The sequence below is a fragment of the Lygodium microphyllum genome, chromosome 1, assembly GCF_053477565.2.
Source record: "Lygodium microphyllum isolate KBCC chromosome 1, Lygodium_microphyllum_v1.1.10, whole genome shotgun sequence".
NCBI classification, from domain to species: Eukaryota; Viridiplantae; Streptophyta; class Polypodiopsida; order Schizaeales; family Lygodiaceae; genus Lygodium; species Lygodium microphyllum.
The window spans coordinates 132,361,860-132,376,233 of record NC_141135.1 but is presented as its reverse complement, the minus strand read 5'-3'; the positions used below and the strand labels follow the sequence as shown (position 1 = coordinate 132,376,233).

At 40.8% G+C, this 14,374-nt stretch overlaps 1 pseudogene; it reads right to left on the bottom strand.

Moving 5' to 3' along the window:
* Positions 1-9,957: 9,957 nt before the first annotated feature.
* LOC148041697 (uncharacterized) lies at positions 9,958-11,476 on the bottom strand (annotated as a pseudogene).
* Between the last annotated feature and the right edge of the window lie 2,898 nt (positions 11,477-14,374).

Genomic DNA, 14,374 nt, shown 5'->3' with positions numbered 1-14,374 from the left:
TGCTTACACCTATGCCAGACAAGGTTGGACGCACTAATGCACCATCAATTGTGCACCCTGGCATACTCCTTTTGCACCATCCCCTTTGTAGATTCCTAAACAGGGTGTGAGATTTGGGTTTCCATCAATATTACCTTGAGTGATGTAAGCTATGGGGTGAGCGACTATTCTCTAATTCCATTTGAGTGCCTATGAGCTAAGTGACTATCCTTCATCAATGACACCTACCTCGAAGAGACTTATCAACTAGCTACCTTCCTGGGTGTTGTTGCATGGTCCTTGCCATGGTGGCTAAGCACTTGGAGCGAGCTGTGGTGCCTCTTGTAGCAACTCCAACCCTTCTGTAGTAGCAGTGACTTTTCCTTCGACCATATCCGAAACGGGCCAAGTTTTTCTAACCCTATCCTTATGATTGCAAGTGTATGTTAAGTGTTAATTGTGAGGACATTAGAGTCCAAGTGGTTGACGAGTCTTAGGTTGTGTTGATACATCCAACCCTGCCCGTTCAGGTTTTAAGTGTGGGGATATATCCCTACGCGTCTATGATGCATACCCCCTTGCATATGTCTCAATTTTATCATGCATCTATTCCATGACTTGATTTACCCCGATGGGGTCTCTTCCCCACCCACATGTCCACTTTCAACCCACCTTTGGGGCCATTCCTTCTCTATTTCCCTTTATCCCTTGTTTTGTCGTTTTTCTTCAATCTGAATGCACCCTACATTCATCAGAACTCCAATCCAACCTTACAACCCTCTTCATCCCTATGAAATAACCATTTTTTATTTTTACCAACCCATGTTCTACCAGACGGTTCTTGAGTTATTAATTTTTGAACCCTTTGTCGTCAATTAGACGTGTTTCCATGTGAACGCATCATTTCTACTTTAGAGAAACAATATGACATGATAGCCCTATCCTATACATTTCCCTTGGCATTTTTCCTTTTTATTGCCCATCATTTCGATGCAGGGTTCCTCAGCTATTAATTTTTGCAGGTTCTCGGGACATTTTCGTGCGTATTTTTTTACATTTTTCCACGTGAACATGTCCTATTTTCACAGGAATTCTAGTTCAATTGGACAATCGTATCTAGTCAACCTTTTCCCCTATTTTTTCTTTTTTCTACACCCGATTTCGCCCATTGGATGTTTAGGTATTAAATTTTCAATGTGTTTTCGAGTGCCTTTTTTGTGTTTTTTGCATGCGAACCCCTCCTCATTCCTCCATAAATGAGATTTGATGTGATAGCCCTATGCATCCCCTTCCCTTGGTCATTTTTTCTTTTTATGGCCCTTCGTTTCGATACTCGATTATTCATGTATTAATTTTTATTTTTTTTTTGGGTTTTTCCCATGTGAATGCATCCTATCTCGGTCAAAACTGTGCTTTGACATGATAGGTTTGTCGGGCACGTTATTTTGCATATTTTTCTTTCTCTTTGCCCTGTGTTTTGATGAGCGAATTTTTTGATATTAATCCCCATACGTATTTTTGGGCTCGTTTTTCGTATTTTTTCCATGTGAATGCCCTAATTTTACATCTTCTCTTCATTTTCTAGCACAATTTTTCTTTTTTCAAAATTTCGTTTCGATGCACGGTTTGCATGCTATTAATTTTTATTTGTTTCGTCATATTGCCGCGCGCCTCGCCTCGCACGTGAACGCATGTGTTATTACTTTCACGCGTCTTGAGACGCCCTCATTGCGCTTGCAACTCCCCCGCTGCCATCTTGGCCCCGTTTGATCTGGTCGATGCAATTTTTTTTACCCTCGCCCCCACACGCACACGCGAGACAAGGGCACACCACCCTTTTAATGGTTTTCTTTTTTTAAAACTTGATTTTCTTCATTTAAAAAAACCAATAAAACAACCCTTTAATAATTTGTAAAAAACAAAAAAAAACCACCCACCCCCCTTCCCTCGCGATTCCCATGACCCACCTCCAACTACCTCCTTTCTTCCCAGCCTCGGTTCTTCTCTCTCTCTCTCCTCACCTTCTCCTCCTCCTCCTCCTCCTCCTCCTCCTCCTCCTTCTTCTTCTTCTTCTTCTTCTTCTTCTTCTTCTCTTACTCCTCCCTCTCTACCTTCCCCCCCTCTCCCCACTACTCTCCCTCCTCCTCCTAATATCAACTCCTCCTCTCCTCCCTCCTCATTGGCCCCGCCTTTTGTCGTGCAGTGCCTGCACTGCCTGCTGCCACTGTCGCCATCGTTGCCGGCCGCTGTCTCCCACCCGCCACACGCCCGTCGCTCACCTTGCGTCACTGCCATTGCCATTGGTTGCGTCGTTGCCCACGCTGCCCGCACTGTCCTCATCCTGCTACTTGCCCCCCCCCCCCCCCCCCCCCCCCCCCCCCAAATTAAAATACGCAGGATCTAAAGCATGGCAGATGTGGAAGCTATGGAGGTTGAAAGAGGAAAAAGAAACTCATGAAGACATTGAACTTGACAAGGACAAATTGTTACACAAGTGAATTAGGTTCCAATATTGAGATTTGGACTCATAAGCACAATATTGTGTATTGACAGTGACATGACACTTTATTGGAAAGAAAAGAGTACTATCATTACATTAGAAAAAGAGTGCAAGTACAATGCTTTATAGGAATTGAGTGGTGGTACTTTCTCCTACTGTGCATATGGGATTCTCATCCTGAGCCCTCAATGCTTCTCACAAAGGGACTGAAGTAGGTGTGATTGCAAATATCTCAACACCCTACCCCTCCCTTTCCTAACCCCTTTCCTACCCCCCCACTAGCCTTGCCCGCCGCCCACCATTGCCTCCCCTACCCCTACCCCTCCCTTTCCTTACCCCTTTCCCCCCTTTCCTACCCCCCCGTGCCCCAACTACCCCCTACTCGCCCACCCTCCACCCACTAACCCCCACCCCCTATTAGGCCCCATTTCCCCCCACCCCTATTAGCCCCCCTTTCCCTCGCGCACCCCCTCTCTTATGCCCCCCCCACCCGCATCTCCATTCCAACTATTACTACGTGTTCGCATGGCTTTGTGCATGGTTTCGTGCGAGATTATGCGTGGTTTTCCATGCGTGGCCTAGTAACTGTTCGTGCGCGTGGACACGCTTGCGGGTTTGTAGCGGCTATTCGCGCACTGCTGTGCGTCATTTTTCTTGCGTGGTTGGTGTGTCTGTGGTCTTCACAAGTAGTGACGCACAAGGACACACGTTGGACTCATTCATGGATGTGTGAGGTCGCTATTATTCACACATGTATACCCGGGTTTTTATTTTTTAATCCCGAAAATCCCTTCCAAATTGTAAAATCCATAAAAAAACATTAAAAATGTTGAAAATTTTGTAAAAAATTTCTAAAAAGTTACAAATGATGAAAAATGCCATTAAATAATTTCTAAAAGATCAAAATTGGCCAAAATTATTCATAAAATGATGAATATTCATAAAAATTTCAAAAATATATAAGAATTAGAAAAAAAATCCACCAAATCACATTCATATACTTTTACATTTTGGATAAATTTTTGGAATGGAAAAATTCAACATATTTTTTGGGACAATTCTTATATGGGAAAATCTTGTGAAAATGTACTTATCCATGGAAAATCCTTTGAAAATTCAAAAACATAATCGAAAATTTTCCAAAAATAAAAAACAAAATGGTTTTCAACCTTCATGGTGGCAAAAATATGTTTCTTGGTTTTCTTTGAAAAAAAAAACAAATCAAACAAATTAAAAAAAAACCAAAACAAATCAAACAAAAACACACAACCATCCCATCATACTTTCCCAATTTCTTTCCATGAAAAAAAAAACCAAACCAAACAAAACATCTCCATACTATACCATGATGGTATGCGAAAAGAAAATAAAAACAAAGAAAAAAAAACAAATCAAAACATACAAAACAAAATCCAAAGCATCCATCTTTTCATTTATTTTGGTCATGTGTATCATTTTTGGTTTGGTCAAGGTGTTAGTTGGTTTCCGTTGTGCAGGATGACTATTATTAGTCGACCTTGTGTTAGTTTTTTGTGGATTGTCGTGGATTGCGCATTCCATCTTTGAGGATGTGGTATCAGAATTTGCAAATAGACCCACACATCACTAGGTTTTTTTCTCTTTTTCCCTCTCTCACGTTGCACCATAACACACATCTAATTGTAACAAAAATCAATTGATTGTTGCACACACCAAATTAACAAAATCCACATCGTAAAATTGTAAATAAAATGAACTAGACATTAATTGTAAAAGGAACCCCACAGTTGCATGTGCACATTTGCACTATAACCCACTTACTTTTTATAAATTAAAAACCATTCACAAGTGTACATGCATACACGTTACAGACACATTTAAATTGTAATTCAAATGAACCCCCGTAAGTCACACATGCACGTACTCAAGTGCCACACATCATATAATTATAAAAATGAATTGTATCAGTAGAGACCCAGTCCAGTTAAGTGGTGTCCAGTCTGAGAGGGGTTGGGATACGTTTTCGACTCATCATGTATTAACAAATTAAATTAACAATGAACTGTGCTTAATTGATCATCTAAAAAAAATGAGTCATCAGTTTCACCCACCCACTTCACCGCACTGTAGGACATTGAACATTACGCGAGATTTGGAATTATTAGTATGACCTTGGTTTGATTGGTGTTCTTTATATTTTTTGTTAGAGTTGTTGATTCAGTCATGACTTTTTGAGTCTGTGTCTAGGTTAGGTATGCGTGACACTTGTTTTCTTTTGTGTGCTTGTCTACAGGGATTAGGGTGCTTGATTATTATGCATATCATGAAGCTTTCGATCACATATGTGCGTAGGTCATGTCGAATTTTCTGTAGGCTGTAGTTTTCTTCGGGTGGTCTGGTCCAGTCCATTCAGTCTTGTCATAAATATTTCTCATGTCGATGGTCTCAATGGTGGTTTTGTTTGTGGGTTTTGCAGGTTTTGTCTTTTTATTCTTGGTTTTGTGTGTGTGCGTGTGGGTTTTTTATATAGTCTGAATGGCACCTTCTTCTGCCCCTCCAATCGTGGTACAACATGTTCCCCTCGTAGTCCATGATTATTCCCTCCTTTTAGAGGCAGATTGCATCTGACCTGCAGGCCTCAAACCATTTGTTGCCCTCACATTGCCGCCTATGGATGAGAAGCTTTGTTACTCCTTCTTGGCTTCTTATAAAAGCCAATTTGGTCTGGTTTATAACCGCGCTTTCTGTTTATCTACAACTAATATAAATGAAGCAATGTGCTTGCCCATTTCTATTTCATTTGTGCCCATCGGTAACCAATTGCTTACTGTTGAAGAGATTGTCATGCTTGTGAAGAAGGAAACTTCTACCCCCTTGCTTCTCAACCAGCTTATTAACAGTTCAGGGGTATGTGTTGCCCATATCTCTTCTCCAGTATGGAAGCAGTTATGTTAGTTCCTCCAGGATGAGGCAAACTTGCATCTAAGTATCTATCCAAGGAACTGTTCATAGCTTCTGTGAAGATTCTAGAGGGTGCTAAGTTCAATTGGGTAGGCTTTCTACTATCCAAAATGGATCAACATTTTCAACGAGTATGGAAGGGTCAACTTAGTAATGTCTCCTATGGTACCTTCTTACAACGCATTATCACCTTTGCACCTCCTCCTGGTGGTGTACCAGTGCCTAATCATGCTCCTTTGCTAATCCAGTCTCCACCTTCAGTACCTTCTTCTCCTTCCATGCAACCTAATTTAGAATATGAAGAGTCCCCTATTGTTTTTTTCTGACAAAAACGCCTTCGTACAAAGGGTCCTTCCAGTCCTCTTGTACTAAATTCCCCTGTACACGCATCTTCTCTTGCTATTTCTAGCAGTGCCCTTCCTTCATTCCTCTCCTGTACCAATTTATTTGCAGCACAAAGGGAAGGACAGCTAGATTCATAGATCCCTTCATATTTACAAACCATATTATCTAGACCCATGCTTCCCTAGATGGTTTCGAATGTCCAGTCTACTCTGGAAACCTCCCTTACTTCTTATCTTTAGACATTGTACACATGTGTTTATACTTCCATGGAAGACAAGTTGGATTTCTTAACCAGTCAGTTGAGTAAGGCACTGGAGGATCTGTCTTCAGAAAGGGCTACACTCAGTGATATCCATAAACAAATGACTGTTTCCACAGCCTTAATGGACTCACAGAAGGAAACCATTCAAGAGCTAGAATTTAAGGTTTCTAAATTCGAGGAGGATAATGCATCTGTGACGCTTAAGAAAAATTCTGCCCTTGAGGAAATAGTCACTTTGGCTAGTAAACTTGATACTAGTGAGGGTCAGTTGCAGCACTCTCAGGAAACTATAGAATCCCAAAAGAAACTTATTGAAGAACTTTACTAAAAGGTGGATGTTCTTTCTATTCCTCCTTTAGCTCTTGTATCTTCTATTTTGTCTTCCAAAGAGGAACTTGATCACTTGCAACATAAAGCTAAACTGTGTGATGGGTTTTTTGCTAAGTGGACCGCCTTTAGTAGTGTATCGATTGCATACAACAAGATTTTATCAGTTATACTGAATTGGTGTCTCCTCCTCCATCCTTTTGGATAAAATATAATCAACAGAGGTTTTCCTTGTATATTTCTTTGAGCAATGTGGATTTGGAACCTCCAGAGGATGGGTGATCAAATCCGTGGTCTGTAGACTTACTGAGAGCAGTATTTGATAGATTTGTGGATGAGCTGGTTTCCCATGAGGTCTAGTTGTTATCTTTCATGTATCTTATAGGCCATTTGCAAATCCCTGATGAGGAGGACTTGAATGTTTATATGGAGGATGTGATCTTACAAGTTGTTATGTATGTGCATTCAGTTGAGCTTCTACTAGTAGAGAGTCTGAAGACTTATCATGAGCAGACATCTTGGTGTAAAGGACATGCCTGGCATCCACCTTTGGAAATTGATACTTTTGGAACCTCGTTGCCTCAGGAGTGTATTTCATAAATCCGATATCCAGCCATTCCAAACTCAGTTGTTAAGCTTTATTGGTGATCATTTGTCCTTTCATTATCGATCCCACGATATCTCCTACCCCTTCTGAACCTCCACCTACTGCTCCTTCTATTCCTTCTGTTTTTTCAACAAATTCCCTTCAAACCTTTTTGATGCATTCTCCATCTTTTCCACCTTTCTTATCTCTTCATTTTCCCTCATTCTATGACTTGTCTTATCCTTCATTACAATGTTCTCCTCTTATTCCATTACCTTTTCCCTCCGATTATATTAACCTTCCTCCCTAGTCAGTGTTGGATACACCTAGCTATGATCATAACATTCTTCGTCGAAGACAATGAACGTTGCATAATTCTGTGAAATGACTAGTATTTAATTGGCCTCTTATTCCAGGGTCCTAGGATATGCTTGCAGCATGTTTGAACTCTTATATTCATTTTTCCAAAATGCATGTTATTTCTGAGGATACCACTATCTGTCTTGCAGCTCATTTTTGTTGGTATCTTTCTTTCACGCATCAGCAGCCAAATCTGAATGCTTGGAAGAGTATCCCCCCATTGATCATCAATCCAAATGTGGATGTGACTGTTGCTCAAATTGATGTTCTGTACTACTTTGCAGAGGCCTTCCCTACCAGGTTCATTATCTTACTGGAAAGGATGTGTTGTTTACAATTCCTTCATAATGTACCTCAACATTTTGTTGATGAGAGTAAAGCTTTGGAGTGCCTCAAGCTTAGTATGTAGTTTAAGAAGAAATATCTTTACCCTACTTAGCAGTGGATCTTTTCATGATTGTATCATCTTTTTCTTAATGGAAACTTCTTGTTGCTCTCTAATTTTTGGGGATCCATGCCATTTAGACTATATTTGTATATGGGTATTTTTTATGTTGGGTGATGTGTTTTTTTATTTTTGATCGTGTGGAGCTAATGAAGATGAAGATGTGAATATTGATGATATTAGTTAACACATGGTTGTACTTGAAGACTTGAATGCCTAAAATTTATATCCTTTAGTAGTTTGAGTTATTTTGTTTTTGTGATGTTGGAATGGTTCTTGGTATTATTGGTTTTCCTTTCATATGTATTTTTGATGCAGGTTCGATGAAGCTAATATGTTGGGAAAGTGATAGTAGTTGGTGACTTGTGATGGATTAAAGATTCTTTTTAGCAGATATTAGAGCCTTTATTCTCCTTTTCTGTCTGAGGTCGCGATGAGGACGCTTCCTTTCTAAGTATGGAGATATGTTGAGTGTGGAAATGATTTGTTTTTTGGGTTGATTTTTTGTTGTTTTTGTTGTTGAATGGTTGTTTTTGGTGATTGTTTGTTTGAATTTGAAGATACTTTGAAGTGTTTGGAATGGTTTGAGTATGTTTGAAGGGTTTATGTTGGTTTTTGATGAGGATATGTTGTTTTAAAGGGTTCTATGATTCTCTTTGTTTGGTTCTGTAAGGTCTCTGTTTTGTTTCTGTTTTGGTAGTTGAGATGGTTGAATGGATGTTTTAAGAGATGGTTGAGGTTGTGTTAAAAGGTTTATGAAAGATTGAATTGGTTTGGTTTGGTTTTTGTGGTTTTTATGGTCTTTGTTGATCTTTTGTAAGGTTGTGTAGCTTCGATAGTTATGATATTCTATTGTCCTATTGTTCTGTGGTCTGAGATGTTTGTTTTTGCTGAGTGTTATGTTGGATGAAGGGATGATTTGGGAAGTGTTCTTGTCTTAGAAAAGGATGAATGGAAGCCTTATTCAAGCTATGATGTCTCTGGTGCCTCTTTGCATCTGACACACCTTTCGGGAGGTGTATCCACGACCTAAGAAGGATTATTGTGAGTGATTATTGAGAATTGTAGTGAGAGTGTACTATTTTGAAGAGAGATCATATGCAAGAGATAGCCACTTCTATGCAAAACAATGTATCTTTCTATGAGAGACTGAGAGAGAAAACTACGAAGACAATGAAGATGAACACTATGTGATTTTATTTCCATTCAAAGTGGTGTTTCTTTTGTGTTCTCTTTGTTAGTTGAATTCTATGAAGAAAATGAAGAGAATGAAGAATTTTTTTGAAGATAAAGTCGTGGGAGAATTGTTTCTATGATGCAGTGTGAAGATTTCTTACTAGTGATGCTATTTTCCTTGTTGTGGTTCTCTAAAGAATGAAAAAAAATCTTGTTGATGTTACAAGATAGATTTTCTTGTAGTAGAAACCCTTTTTTCTTGGTGTCTCTCTTGGCACTCCAACAATGCAACTGTTGGTTGCTTCTTGCTGCTCCATCTAATCATTCCACTTCCAAAGCCAAAGGCATAACCACTTGTAGACCTGTGATCATATGAGCATCCTGCCCAATCTGCATCCGTGTATCCAACTAGTTTCATGGCCTTATATTTCTCATAGAACATCCCATAATCTACGATGGACTTTACATATCTCATAATCCATCTAACAACATTCAAATGTGGCTTTCTAGGATTTTGCATGAACTGACTTATGAGCCCAACATCATAACTCAAATTAGGCTTGGTGATGGTTATCTAGATCAAGCTTCCAACCATCTACCTATACATAGTCACATCATCAATTCCAGCTCCAATGCTAATGTCCAACTTGACATTTTGATCAAGAGGTGTATCAAGCGGTTTATATTTAGTCATGCCATATTTCTTCAACATTTCCATGGCATAGTGTTTCTGCATCACCCATAAACCATTTTCAGCCTTGATTACCTCAATACCCAATAAGTACTTCAGCTCACCTAAGTCCTTCATATCAAATTCAAATTTCAGCATTCTCATAACATTTTGTATCCCAAAGTCATCATCACTTGTGATTATCAAATCATCCACACAAATAAGAAGCACTAACAAGCCTCTATCTATATTTTTTGTGAATAGACTGTGATTAGCTTGAAAATTGTGAATCCCAAACTTCACAAGTATTTACTAATCCTTGCATGCCAGGCTCTCGGAGCCTGCTTTAGCCCATACAATGCTTTTTTCAGCTTGCATATATAATGTTGAAATTTAGGGTATACATATCCTCTGGGACCTGATCCATATAAACATCCTCTTCCAAGTCACCATTGAGGAACACCAAGAACACTAAGTGTACAATAACCATGTCAAATACCTCTACGGAAATACCCTCAAGCGTAACCTCATCCATGAAGTCTAAGTCCTCAACTATGAATCTACGCACAATCTCCAGCTCACACCGCGGGGCATATTTCTCCACCCACGAGGGAGAGTCCCGTGATAGAAAGAAATACATTTAAACATTGACAATTACCTAACAATCCTATTTACATATTTTTGACTCAAAGAATCACCTGAAATGGAGGCAAGACAAACAACCCATCTTGAATCTGCCAAACAAGCTGCTGCACTCCAAGTCCATGCCGAATATGATCCTCTACCACCTTGTTCCACAATGGAACACCGTCTCGTCCATGCATAGAGTCCATGGGATGATCCAAGAGCACAAAGTTAGTAGCCCATGCCACCGTCTTTTTCTTTTTCTTATACTCCACCCCCAATTTATTGATTTTAGAAAAAAATGTATGGATCTTTGCATAATCTTCATTTCTAATAGAGGATGTAAAATCCTTACCCATAGAAATATAATCTCCACATCCGAATGAAAAGATAGAGCAATCCAAAGAAGCCCCCCCTTGTATGGACAAGAGTGGCACATATTCTTTTTGGGATGATGGTCTAGGATGTGAGGATGTACCTAAATACAAAACAAGCATAACATATAAAACAATCATGGCAAGTATAATGAATGAAAAATAAGCATAACATACAAAACAATCGACTTGCGTATATCCATAAAAGGAAGCATACCACTATGAAAGCTACCATGCATACCAATATCGAGTGGTGGTGAATTATCATCAACAAAAATTTCATGATCTAAAACAAAACAAACAAAGAAACATAAATCTTTATTTTACAAGGAAGGTATATAAAATATCCAACATAGAGAGCTAGCCTTCTCTAAGTTGCATGGGACATGAATATGCAAAGTGAAATAAGTAAAAGTCACATGTACTCTATGTCTCACTAATTTGAGCTTGCTTGCCTCTTTGAGCAGCTCACCCCTTTTGCGCTTCCTTGCCCCTTATTTGATCACCTTCAAAACCACTTCTTTGTTAGAAAAGTAAAGCTTAAGGAAAGAGAGGAGACAGTTGTGGAAGCCACTTTACCTTCAAAACCACTTCTTTGTTAGAAAAGTAAAGCTTAAGGAAAGAGAGGAGACAGTTGTGGAAGCCACTTTACCTTCAAAACCACTTCTTTGTTAGAAAAGTAAAGCTTAAGGAAAGAGAGGAGACAGTTGTAGAAGCCACTTTACCTTGACTCAGACAGCAACCACTTGCACCCTTTCCCTTTGATTTTTGCCATTCCTCAAACTTAGCTTTCTCACTTGGCAATACATGGGGCGAGGGCACGTCAATCCACCAAGGGCATGTCTCAATCTCAAATGGTGAGAGACCAATCATATTCTCCCCATACATAGTGGACTCTTTGTTAGTGATATCCACCCATGTTTTACAAGCCTTGGGCAAATCAACAAGTAGCTTGAGGTTTCTCAAGTGCAAAAAATACTCGAAATATTCAAATATAGTTTATATGGGTCCCCATAAACTACACACTGCAATGTCAAACAAAAGGCATAAAAATAGAAAACCAACCGATAGAGCAACTGACAAGCGGCTGCATCAAGATGGGATTGAATAGGTTGATCCTCTTTTTTTTGGACTTTTCTTTAGCACCAATTTTCTTAATGTTGCCAAAAATATGTTTTCTACCCTCGTATCGTATGGATGTGACGTAAACATGAAGAGTGGAGGGGAGCTTTGAGCTCTACCTTGAGACCTACGGACCACTTATTGCTCAAGTGTTTCGAACCGAGCGGCCATGGCTACCTCTCACATAGCCGATGCGCAATGCCTACCTTACGAGTGTAGTGAGCTTACCTTGATGCTTGATTGAGTACCCTCCTCTTTCTTGCACATCGGTAGCTCCACGATCCTTGAGGCAAGCTCAAGCAACCTCAATCCCTCTCCCATGAGCTTCATCCTCCATAACCACATGCGAGACAAGAGAAGAGAAGAGAGGAGGAGAAGATGAAGAGAGAAGATGGAGAGCTTCTTCTCCAAGATCCCTCACTCTCACACAATCACTGCCTCACTCCCTCACACTCTCTCAATCCCTCTCTCAAGCACAAGCAAGAAGGCAAGAAACAAGAGAAGAAGAAGAATGAGCTTTGGCTACACACAAGAATGAGCTTCCCATTCACTTTTCAACTTTATATACATGCCTTATTTTTCATGGGCGGTCATCCCCCTTTTTTACATGGCCGGCCATTAGCCTAGGCCCATTTTCTCATTTCCCACCGTTCTAGTCTATCCTATCCCCAAATAATGCATACAATTTGCACAGGACTGAGCCTGGTGCTCTCTTACAAGGTTTTGGAAGTGTTTTCGCACTTAATGGTGCGCTTTTTATTCTTTTACTCTCCTTGGGCGACTCTAAGCCTTCTTGAGGATCGTGCCCATGCATTTAATTTTTTCCAAGGTCTAGTTGCTAGTTAAGGCACCTTTTCCTTTTTTTTCCTCTTTTTTCCGTTTCGCGCTCCTCTGTGCTGCGGTAAACATTACCCCCCTCCTAGCCAAGTGTCAGTCCCATGGCACTGTGGTGGGAAGTAGTGGGATAGATGATGCGATTGCTAGGTGGAATTGGTGGGTAGATGACACTGATGCTTGTGAATGAGAGGTGATGGAGTTTGATGACAATGACCAGGAGAGATTCCGGCGTGCTTTAGGCTCCATGAAGATACTCGGCATCCTTCACATTGTTATGGCGCCCCTTATGTAGCCGGTCGTCTTTTGAGTATTCGAAACGCTTGAAGCAATAAGCAATTCCTTAGGAGGATGGTATTGGAGGGATTTATTATGGAGAAACCCCCCAAACACTGTTTGCCTTGAAAAGCCGTGGCCTTGGCTGAAAATCCTTGTCTTTGAGTAGAGGGTCTTCAGTTTTGAGTTGAAGGTCTTCAGGCTTGTGGAATCAATAAGCGATCCGTAGATCTTGAGGCGTTGGGCATGGATCATTGTGGACGATGAGGTTCCAAGATCTATGCCAATGGCAGATCCATTACTGGGTTTTCCTTCTGCTTGATTTGGTTCAGTCATGGTAGCCATCAATAGGCGGATGATTGGCAACATGAAATCTGTTGAGCCGTTTAAACCTTCCCAGCGAAGCTCCTGAAGTTGCAGTAATGGAGTCATGTCCGACTCATTGAAAAATTCCTTGTCATTGGAGGATGTAGTAGATGATCTTCTTCAGCCAAGCAGCCAATTCTTGAAACACGAACATAACCTGCAAGAAAATTTGTGCACTTCCTAGGGGGTGTGTCTGTCTCACTGTGTAGTGCATGGAGCCTATGCCAGTGGAACTGGGAGATGGGTCTAACCTTGGGCAAGCCCTTGGTAATGTCCCACACTTGAGGACCCAGTTCGTGCAGCATTGGAGGTGCGGTGCAAAACTTAGGGTGATAGGTTTGGAAGTCATGCCCTTGATGTGCCCCAAGTGTGAAGTGGGGGAGGGGCTAGAGAGGACTCTAGATGCAGTGAGTGTGGTGCACAATAATAGTGAAGGAAGACTGCAAGCACATGTGAAGTGTCCTCCCTGTCAACCTGTTTAGTAGTGAATTCGGCTTTCAGCTTCTTTTTTTTTTTTTGGAGAATGGGAGAGAGTACATTTGGCAAGGTATATGGCACCGATTTAGTCACGGGGCGGTCGCAGGCATTGTGATAAGAATGCACGACTTTGTAGGTACTCTTTAATACCGGCTTTAGATCTTAGAGGAGTGTCCGACTCATTGAAAAATTCCTTGTCATTGGAGGATGTAGTAGATGATCTTCTTCAGCCAAGCAGCCAATTCTTGAAACACGAACATAACCTGCAAGAAAAGTTGTGCACTTCCTAAGGGTGTGTCTGTCTCACTGTGTAGTGCATGGAGCCTGTGCCAGTGGAACTGGGAGATGGGTCTAACCTTGGGCAAGCCCTTGGTAATGTCCCACACTTGAGGACCCAGTTCGTGCGGCATTGGAGGTGCGGTGCAAAACTTAGGGTGATAGGTTTGGAAGTCCTGCCCTTGATGTGCCCCAAGTGTGAAGTGGGGGAGGGGCTAGAGAGGACTCTAGATGCAGTGAGTGTGGTGCACAATAATAGTGAAGGAAGACTGCAAGCACATGTGAAGTGTCCTCCCTGTCAACCTGTTTAGTAGTGAATTCAGCTTTCAGCTTCTTTTTCTTTTTTTGGAGAATGGGAGAGAGTACATTTGGCAAGGTATATGGCACCGATTTAGTCACGGGGTGGTCGCAGGCATTGTGATAAGAATGCACGAC